Consider the following 11,916-nt stretch of genomic DNA (forward strand, 5'->3'; position numbering starts at 1 on the left):
CTTTGTTCCCCCGAAACTGGCATTTGGTGTCTGACATATCTGACTGCTGGCTTACGCTAACCCTGACAGAAACATGAGCTCGGACAGATTGAGTTAGACAGCTAACCCTGCCAAAACACACACACACACACTCACACACACACACACACACACACACACACACACACACACACACACACACACACACACACACACACACAGGGTCATATCAACCTCAGCTCCCCCCTAACCTGCAAAAAATCCATCCATACAAACAAACGTTTATTATGAATTGAGTTCATGCAGCTTACTCATTTGTTGTACTTTCACTTACAAATACAAAGGCTGACTTGAGAGTTTTCTATAATGTTTTTTGGGAAAAAGAAACTTCAACAAGTCGCAGTAGAGAGCAAAAGATGTTGTGACATACTTTTGCAGAAAATAGCAGCTTCTATTAAATGATAATACCCTGTAGTCACGCATTCCCAATCTTGTTAAGTTGCAACAAAAACAAGGTTTATATTTCCCATTTTCGTTCTGCAAAAAAACCCAATTTCAGACAAAGTTTGAATTCGGTTTGATGCACCCCTGTCAAAATGTATTCAAACATTTTCATAGACTTATAATAAATCAACCATCAATGTCAAAGTATATGAACTGATGCTTATATTAGCTTTAAAAATCAGAGCCGTTTATTTGAAAAGCTCATTCTACGTCTAAATATCTCATGATTGTGACTAAGTGTAGTACAAACTAATATGTTCTATTTAAATGAAAATTCAATGTAGTCAAGCTTCCCAGTTTTTATACTGCAAAAACTGATTCAAGACAAACAGTATGTGAGCACTGTAAGGAATCACAAAGCAATAGCATTCAAACATACATTTCTATAAAATGACATTCTCAAAGGCTGTTCCATGTCTAAACTGCATTAGTGTGATAGTGTGAATTGATAGATTTCTGCAGGAAATAAATCAACCTTCAATGTCAAAGTACACTGATGCATGTATTAGCTTGATACATCCGAGCCATAAAGCTTATTCACTGTCAAAAAATGTTCACGATTGTGACTATCTGTAGTACAACTGAATATACAAACACTGTAAATATCTCCGGTCCAACCCCTCAGACTAGAACCCAATAAATCAACTTATCTGAGAGCTAATCAATCCAATTTTATTTGTCATGGCGCCTCTCTTAAAAGCCAATTGCCAGGGAAACCAGCAGCGGAAGCAACCTGAAAATGCAAGGTCAATTCAAATCGTTCCCAACAATGCCGAGCAAGGTCACCATCTGTCAGGAGCTTGATTGACAGGTGACAGCGGATGTTTGGTCCCCACGGAGGGACGAGGGCACGGCGGGGGCGGAGGAAAAGGAACCACAGATGAGATAACGCATTTTGTATTGACAAGGAAACTGATTTTTTTTTTCTCCTTTCCTGAAGATTCGTCCCTCCCCTGCATATTTCAACCATCCTCAGCCATGCACGCACTCGACTTCTTTCTCCGAAGAATCAATCTCCTAATGGACATCATATTACAAATATTGCCAAAGGTTGTTGTCCTTTTCGCTTTTTTCCAATCACAATGACATGCCAAGTTACACCAAAAGAAAACTAAGTGGGGGATTTTCGGGACATTAGACAATCTCAAGGTCAAAAAGTGTTTTCATCATTTTTAGGACGCTTCTTGCCAAAATCTTAGTGGACTCATTAAGAGGGAAACCACTTTTCCTGTCTTCCCAAGAGCTATCACCTGTATGAACACACCCTAACCAACAACTAAACACCCATTATGTCAGGAGTCTATGTTGCTGCCATTAGTTATTTTCAATGTATTACCATATAAATGATAGCCTTTTGTCTTGCTCATATATCATGTGCACACAGTAAGCACGCTATTTAACAAGGTTCTTAATCTCACATCTAATCCAGGATTTACTGTGTGGGTTTCCTCAGCCCTGGTGTGTTATTTTAGAGACCTCTTTGGGAAAGTGGGGAAAAAACAATCTACATGAATCAAATGGAAAGTAACACCATTTTAAATAGCAAATAAGCATTCAGTCACGTGTCCATGTATGAATAATGGCCATCTGAATGATGCACAAAAGGGGATTAAATGCAGATGTTTTGCTAAAAACAATCCATGCCACAATCCCTGCATGCATATCAATTCACATGGAAGCCGAAGGTATTAACAGAATATCCGCTTTGAAAGCCCTTTATGATGAAATGCTTTTTCCTTGTATTAGGGTTCCCGCGTGTTCGTGCATTCTGTATTACCTAACAAAGACTTCCTTATATTTATTAGATGAGATGAATAGATTTGTTAAGTGGCAGAGTGGTGTCAAGTATTAAAGTACATTAAATCAAGTATTGTACCTAGTAACATGAGTTAGGAGTGGACGTGATCAGTGTGACATTTAACCCATCGGCTTGTGGACTACAGTTTTCAAGCCCTGAGTTTAGTTGTTTTGCCTTAATCATATCTTGTTTTTTGGAACCAAGATTGACTACAAAGGGTAGAGCTCAGATGCTGAAGAATTACTACAACTTTCATGAACTGAAAACACATTGTAAAGGAGTTAAACTTTGCAGACAAAATTTGCGAACATCAAAATCACCTTAAAACCCAAGAGAGCCACCTCGTAAAGCATACTTACTTTAAATTGGACCATAATTCACGAAATAAACAATGAGATATATTGAAGAATAATTGGAACTAGTCACTGAGACCAGTGACGTGCGGTGAGGGGAGGCAGGTGAGGCCGTGCCTCAAAGTAAAATGAAGAAATAAATTTAATGATCATATTTATCCAGTTGTTTGTATTATAAAGTTATTTTCCTTTTAATTTCACCAGTTTTACATTATTTTGATCCAAAATCGCTGAATTTTCATATTCACGTTCAAACACTGAGAACGGCTGCTCGGTGAGGCACCAACCTGCTGACATGCTATAGGCTACAGTGAGACTGTAACTGCTGTCTGTCTGTATGTCGCTATTAAAATGTTCAAACACTCTGGCTATATTAACTCATTTCCATACTTTAGCTGGTGTATATAATAAACAGTGTTTTTTGTCAACTGTATGTCTGTAACGTGTCTCTTGTGCTGAGCAAAACCGCTGCGAAGAGAGACTAGGTGAGGCACGCAGTTCTCCTGCCTCATGGCAGTGGGTGCTAGTGAGTCCAGTGATTCTTCGTGCGCTGCAGAATAAGTGACAGCGAGCTAAAATTTACAGTTAAGTCAAGTGCAGTCGTTTGCTTTTTTTTTCGTCTCGCCTGACCCTATTTTTAGAATGGAGGATTGCATATCCAAACTAAAACAATTTTCTAAGATGGACTTCATTTATAAATAAAGGTAATATCGCAATAACGTTTTTAATTACATGTGCTTTATTGAGTGATACAGTTTTTTATATGTGAAGACTGCTGATTTGGGATTTTAAACATAACACCATTAACTGCTGCCATTCAAATAATGAATAAGATGCTCTAAGGTTCAAATCTGATTGTGATGACGTCAGTGCCTCACCAGCCATGAACTTCACCGCACGTCACTGACTGAGACCATGAACTCATTAAGGGAAATATGTACTGAGGTAATCATTTAAGTAAGAAGTGGGTATTTTTTCATAGACTTTTATAGAATATTTTGCAACCGTTGGAGTCAGCACCTGCTTGATATTGAAGATAATGCAAAAGCACTTCCGCACTGGCATGTATATTCAAAACTTAACTTTAATTTAATTTCATATTCTGCTCCACTGCTAATCTAGCTAGGACAGGACTTCTTCTTCAACCAGATATGGTTAAGAAAAAGGTGGGATCAGGCAGAAGGTAAAGAAAAACCTTTTATTTCTCTACATGGATGTTTCCATAATGTTCTCAGAGAGTGATGTTACTTATCTGAACCTGTCAGGGGCAAAAAAACAATCACATCATTTGAAGTACATTGGTGGTGTGGAAAAAGCATTGCATTCCAGCCCTGTTTACGGCTGCAGCAGTCTCTCACAATACTGGACCAAAAACTGTTGTCACAAGTACTCTTCAAAAAACAAAGCCATTGGAAGATAGGGTCCAGCTTGAAAAATACAAAAGCCAATATCATATGCTGCTGTGCTCAAAACAGGATTTAGTGTCATTTGATTCAAAAATATTGACAGTTGTTGGCTTATTTCTTACTGTTACCTAGGGGACTGTAAGCTCATCAACACAATCCTTTGCATAATACAGTATATATTTCACTGTGTATACGTTTTTCAAACTAGCCTGGGTTCAGACATGCGATCATGTTTACTTAAACACACAAAAACACACACACACAAAGCCAGAAAGAGTTAAGCACATCAGAACAATTGGCCTAGTTCTGTCTCTCTCCCTCCTCTCCTTCAGTCCCCTCTCAGCTCATCACGCCGTCCACTGATGACAGGAGGTATTCTTTGTTAATCCCCCTCCATTATGCGACCATGTGGAATCTGAAGCCTGCCTCTTGCATGCAGAAATAATATTTCCAATGCCCGTGACCCATGGGTGAGTTGCTCATTAACTTTGAGCAGCATATATCATTCTCAGTCTCATTCTTTATTTAGCCCTGTTCGGATCAGTCTCTGGTAATTAGGTCCTAATCGTGAGAATGACTTGGTGTACAAGACAGATTCCCAATTTTTGACTTTCTGCGAATCAGTTTTTTAGATTTTTATTTTATTTTAAGGCACGCTTTAAATGCTTGGTTTTGAATTAATGCCTATTATGCTGGAGTTTGTTATTTAATGCAGTACTCAATATCGATCATTGTTTTACATTTTGCGTAGTCAAGCTTTGTTGGAAAGCAAATCCGAAACCGTTATCTATGTAGGTATGTAGGTTGCTCATTTTAAAATACTGTATTTGTTTACCATTGTCAGACTCACTCACATGGGCCTAGACACAGGGCTGTTAAACTCCCAGTTTTATTTGTGTTCGGAATCACATGTACTTCCTATTACAATCATTGTTTCGGTGCTACAACAAAACACAGAAGTGGGCTTTGTCTTAAATGACTTCTTCCATCCGTCAAGGTAGCCACACACTAAAGCATACCTTGCTTTGGAGTCTATTTTACTCTAAATTTTAAGATAATTTACAAAGAAAATAATATCCTGTTACTTGAAACTAGAAATTGAGAACATAAACGTGTTAGGAAAATGTTTACTGAGTAAAAAAGATATTAGGTAGGAAGAAGGGGTCATTTTTTTTCATAGACTTCTATACAATCTGTTTTCTTTTTGTAACCAGAGGAGTCACCCCCTGCTGGCCATTAGAAATAATTCAGGTTTGTCCATTGACTTCACCTTTCAGACCCAGAGGTGGCCCCTTGGTTGATCCTCGCTGAGTCACCTCCTTGTCACGTTGTTTTGACATTGTCATTCATTCATTGTTAAATAACATTAAAGACCAACAATCACAAAATGGGCCACCTCCGTTTATCTGTTGTTTACTTACAGAAATCAGAAGATTTGTTCTGGAATTGTAGTCTTGGATTTGACTTTCTTCCGTATTAGTAAACTGTCAGAATTAAGAAACATGAAGATGAACTCAACTCTTTTACCTTCTATTTGCAAAGGGTGTTCTATCTTTTTCAATTGCCTTCATCTCCGTTGTTGCCTGAGTTAAAATCCCAGCAGGTAAATCTGCAGGATTAAACTTGCCTCTCTCAGAGTAAGTAAAGATTGCTGAACGGAAGAAGATTTCGGAAAGACTCTGTTTTAGTGCTGTTTAAAGCCCACTGTCACCCCAGCCGGTTCCACTCACTCTCTCTCGTGTGATCCCCATCACTACTGGCAGCTATCACTACTGGCAGCTACTGCTGTGATGACTGCCAGACCTGCTCATGTGGAGGAAGATATAGGGTGCATTTGCATTCATTTGACCGGATGTTTGTTCTCACACGAAGTACCTTTGCATGCAAAAGGTATTTTCACATCCGTTTAACATTTGCCCGGTACTACTGACAGGGCTCTATACAAAATAAAATGTGTAAGGGATGCATTTCACCGCTTCAAGACACCAGTATTGGCTACTGTGCTGCGAAGGAACCGGTCCTTTCTACATTAAGGACATAGATAAGCCATACACTCCTCCTGGCTCCAAAATGGTGGAACAAGCTCCCCATAGATATCAGAAAGCCAGAAAGTATACACAAACTGAAAACCCACCTTTTTTGCTTCGAACAAAACTAATAAAACAAGCTCTGCAGTAATTAACAACACTTGAAAGTAGTGCCCCAACACTTACAATAGATTGGCTTATTTTAAGTGACTGTATCGGCAGTTACGTATGGGTATGTGTATGTGTATGGTTTATTGCACTTGTTCTAATTTGCTTTGGATAAAAGTTTCAGTTGAATGGAATGTAATATAATGCATCTGTTGACGCACCCATTTTTACCTGCTGATGCCACTTTCTAATTCTCTATCTAGTGAAAATGATAAAATGATGTTTAAATGCAGTCTTGTAGGAAATAGTTTTTGGCCAGAAACTTGAATACACTTCTCAAGGTTCAAGGGTTTTTATAATCAGATGCACAGTAGCTACAGTGTAGCCACCATTGGACTCCTTTGTTTACTTGTGTAACACAGTGACATCACTATGTAACGCGTGCACACATTGAATATGATAGGCTGAAGGGTGGGACATAAGGCAAATCATAGAAAAATAAGACCACTTTGAACATAACAGCATATAAATATGTCATAGTAGAGGCACAAAATACACATATGAACATAGTAGGGCCCCTTCTATAAAGTAAGACCTGCTTGATGGGGCCCCTCAGTTGTTCCTTGCTTCAGTTAATCCCAATTGACCAACATTGTATAGTGATGTTTCATCTCCTATAATAAATTGTCTTTCACTCAGCATTAAAAGTTTATTTCAGTCTAATGATAACTTTTTCAAACGATTTAACTTTCACGAGAGACATTTCTTCTTTTTTTAAAACTGCCTCAGAACTTCCAATGGGTTTTGGTCAAAGTCACTGATTTTGAATACAAGTTTAATGACACAGTCAGATGAAACAGTAATGTCTGGCGTGATTAATACAAGCCTAGGATGATCTTTGCTGTTCAATCCTCAACCTCTTTTTCCCTTCTTCTGCAATCTTCATCCCTCGTTTCTATTAAATGAATGAAAACAGAAATAGGCCTATGTCAGATTAGGATGACCTTTCATTCCATGGATTAGGAGTGGAAATGAAATGTTTGGCTTTAAATAATGACTTTTGATTTATGAACTAATCTAGCTGGAACTAAATCTCATCATCCCTCCAAAACTGTTCTGGGTAAACACCAACAGTGCAGGAAATCAAAGTGTGTGATCTTTGTGCACCAATGTATGTGCCTTCTGCTTTTTTTGTATTATTGTGATGCATTCATGCCCATGTGAAGAGAATGCAGAAATAAGATCATTTTATGCCATCAAAACGAGGTCACATAAATGGGTTTTGAGATTGGCAGCATTTTCAATATAAATATTGATTTTGTGTTTCTGGAGGTCTCTCAAGTGTTCCATCAGTCTTCTTGGCATTTCACTTCTACATATGCTGCAGATATAACAATAACTCATTTAGAATTCAGAGCGTATTATTGCATAATGTCTCGATCGTTTCAGAAATCTGATCTTTTCATTCTATGATGACTTCTGAACAAGCCAGACTTAATTAACTGATGACTGAAACTACAAAATATGTAAATACTTCTGGTAGTTTATTACAAACGTCTGATATACTCCATATTGGGCTGTGAGTTTTATGCAGAAATGCAGCTTATGGTGGAGGAAGGAAGTGGTGGGTAAAAGCGGGCATGTCCTTGAGGATATCAAATAGACACCTCCCATCACAGATGTTCTGCTGATTTTGGATCATAACACCTCTAGAACACTCAAAACTAACTTCTGGCACCGAAACTACCGCACCTGCTCACTACACTGAGCACTTTATGTGGATTATAAGTGTTATTTTACCAATTTGTCTATCAGTCTAGGTTATGGTACAAAGGGAGGGCAGCTTTGTTTCATGCTCAGTTTGTTTTGAATTGTGGGACCAGTCAACTCAAGTGCTTTGTACTCATTAGCCTAGCATTTCCGCTTTATAAACAAAGGCTTTCATGCATACGGCAAATCTATGACATGATTTGGTGACTCAGTGAAACAGCAAGCAGGCAGAGTCATGAGCACAAACAAACTCCACCTCCTCACTGCTAAGATCAGTCAGGAAAATTGTAATTTAGATGATTTTTGCCTTCGTAGCTTTGTACTAAATGATATTAAACAATTATGGAAGGATTAAATGTTTGTACATGAGGCTTTTTCAGCAATGCAGTTCATCTGCTTTGAATGTTATCACTTGATTAAACAATTGTTATCAGTCATTGAAAGCTTAGCATTTAGGGTGTGTGGCCCTACTCTACCTCCTTATTGACTCAGTATTCTGGTTTTATTCTGGTTTAGGGCGGTGGTGGCAAAGTCCATAGGGGCTTGGCCTGGGAACTGGAAGGTCACCAGTTCAAGTCCCCGAAAGACCAAGTTGTTCCCGTGGTGTCCCTGAGCAAGGCACCGTTACCTACACTGCTCCCCGGGCGCCGTACATAATGGCAGCCCACTGCTCCTAACACTAGGATGGGTCAAATGCAGAGACCGCATTTCGTTGTCCTAGTACTTGTACTCTGTGCAATGACAATAAAGTTGAATCTTTTTTTTTTTTTTTTTTTTATCTATTGTGGTGTTAATGCTGGTTTTTTGGTTGATCCACCCCTTGGTCTGGGAAGGATTTATTTGACTAGGCATGGCATTTTGTGCTGACATTAGTCGTTTCCAAAGGATGAATTCTACTGACTTTGGTGAGGTTGACATTATATGTTGACATACAACACATGTATGGATGTATTGCCATGATGTTTGCTGCTGATATCCACAATGCATCCTTTTTTGTTATCCCCTGACTGTTGGTCCAACGCTACCAACCATGTGTTTGCCTTTTATGGTTTTAAGTGAAAGTTCTCAATAACTATGTTATTAACCTTGGTGTTGCCATTACATCTTATCTAGTGCCATTATCAGTTTTATGGTAATTTGTCCAAAACTATGGCTTATGACGTAATACCCACAAAATGAGGACTTTCCAAAAGGTGCATTCACATGATATGCGATTTGCTCTTTGCTCACCGCGAGATCTTTGCGGTGAAACCAGCCAGTTATGTTTTGTTTCTATAGTAACTTCCTCTGCTAGCTTAGTTAGCTGATTGGTTGTGCATAAAAAGGTCAGTAAACTGAGCCTGGGCATTAGTTTTGGATGCGTGGAACTCACTTCCAGGTCATATTGCTTATAAAGATATATGTATAAAATGATGCGAAAGTGAAGCCACACTCAAGCAGTGACAGCGTAGAATTGTTTTCACCTTGATGCCAATACCAATTAGCTTTTATTTAAATTTTGAATGTTTAGGGATATGTTTAATTAAATATATGAGTGGACAAGATATAGATATCATGTATTTGTGGGAAAATATTGTTAGTTATAATTTTCTAATTTGAATACCGTTCGGTTGTCTGGTCTGTAAATGTTTTGCATGAACCCCAGGAAGTGTCACTGATGTTATATATCAGCTTCTGAGCATGCCGATGTTAGTATTTATCTCAAAGCATTGCTGTGCCTAAGTGCAACCTCACAGAGCTCCTAGCATGGATGTAGCCTTCCGTATTTGTACTTGCTTTCTCTACTTTTTAACCGTTGTTCGTCAAACCTGAGTGTTTCTAAGCCTTTGTTACCAAAGCAACTCAAAATGAGTCATATGATTAAATGCCATGCAATTCGTACTAACAATTTGTTCTCCTCCTGCAGACAAAATGACGCCAGGAGAATGCAATGCAATGCAAGAAAGGTGCACATGCTGGACGGACAGTGATACAGGAAAACATGGCTTCTGCAGGTAAGGCATCTCTGTGTGATTTCCCTGTCAGCAATTACTTCAGATATACATGTCATAACCTGGCAGCAGTTGAAGTTATTTCTCACACATAATTATTGCTCTCTCTGTGGCAGTGTTATCTTTCTGTGGGGTTCTGTTTCCACTTCTGTACAAGGTGTACAGCCAATCTATGGCATTGATACTGCTGGCATGGCATTCTGTTTATGGTCACTAAAGTCTATTTCCAGCTGTTTTTCTCATCTGTCACCTATCAGGTGGTCACAGCAGCCACTGAACAAATCCACTTAAAGCCTCTCATACTTGTGTAATTATTTCTAGTGCTGCTTTTGATGTCTATAGGGTTGAGTCAGAGGGAAGGTGAAAGCGGGTATGTTTTTATTTAGTTTTGAACATTTATGTGCCCAGGGTAGTTTCACTGAGAGTAGCACTTTCTTTTCAGAAACCCACTGCACACACTCACAGTCAAACACACCTTGAGGCTTCCCAGTATAACCAGTCTGATCTACAGGACCATGAGCAGCATTATTAAAGCAACTAGGGGTTAAGAGCCTTCCTCAAGGGCACCTCGGTAGTTGTAATGCAAGAGGGGCAAGCACTGTTTTCCTAATCTTTCCACCCGAGGTCAATGACATTGATTAATCTTCAATGATAAAGATTCAAGATAAAACGATTTAAAGGCTTTGGGATATTGGGTTTTTCGTGTCAGTTAAACAAATAGGTTGTGTGGTGTTGTAATAATGAAAATGCAAGGCAAACTGGTTAAAGAAGGTATAAAAGAGGGATTCTATTTCATTATTTCTTAATTTCTGCTCCAACAGTGGTCACCTTGTCTGCTATCTTCCACTCCTGGTCAACCATAACTGGCATGCTTTAGCAAAACGCCCAGTTTTTAACACCTAAAGCCAACGAGTGCAGTTTTGTTGACGTGTGACATTTGCCAATTTTCTCAGCTTTCTTTGCCTTTTCACTGCCATGCAGTTCATGGTAAACATTCAAGTGTGAAGTTGGGGTCAAACTCGGTGATGTGAATAATTGGTGTTCATTTCAATTTGTTTTCTTTACTAATGTTTTGAAAATTAATCATGAGCGTTATTCCCAACTTGAAAGCCTAAATACAAATGTAAGAATTTAAAAATATGATGATAACAAAATGTGCAGATTGTACAATACCTAACAACAATAAATAAATACGTAAAATGTTTATATTAGAATATTATTGAATTAGTGAAATTCACAGTTAAGAGGGGTTTTGCTGCTATATTGTAATAATATACATAACATACATATAAACATATATGTTATATATCTTAAAATCCCAAAGTCCCCACGCAATGAACTTAAGTCCTGAATTCAAATTGAATACAAACGAAAAGACATTTTATAAATACAACTGATACAAAATGTTAAATTTAGAATTGCTTTGAGAAGCACCTTTGGTCTTTATTTCCCAAAATGTTTGTTGACCTCATTTGACTTTTCACACTTCCTTGTTTGAATGGAGTTAGTGCCATTGCATTTGAACAAGTCTTTCGCTACATTCCCTATGTGTAAATAAGCCTCTTTGCTAACAGGATCACTATATCAAGACTATGAATGAAAGCAAAATCTGTTTTTGCAGGTTTTAATAAATGGTTCCTAGGATTTTAGGTCTATTTTGGACTAAATCAACCGACAAAGCATTTTGAAGTCATTGCAGCTCTGCTTCATGGCTGCTGGAGATAGATGTACAGAACACAATTTCTCAGGAACAAAGGTGGAAATCAGAAACATATTGGGTTATTACATTACCTTAAAGAATCCCTTTAGTAAACCTGTCAACCTTGGTTTTCAAAATTAAGATAAGTGCCAACATACAGTTTCTACAAAGCAGGTTACTGAAGGGACAAAACACTTGTATTTTCTTGTTTCTCCTTGTTGACAGACATTTCGGATTTCATGATTGGAAACATTTAAAATGGAAATAATGGAAATGGGGAA

This window comes from Eleginops maclovinus, chromosome 11, assembly GCF_036324505.1.
Source record: "Eleginops maclovinus isolate JMC-PN-2008 ecotype Puerto Natales chromosome 11, JC_Emac_rtc_rv5, whole genome shotgun sequence".
Lineage (NCBI taxonomy): Eukaryota > Metazoa > Chordata > Actinopteri > Perciformes > Eleginopidae > Eleginops > Eleginops maclovinus.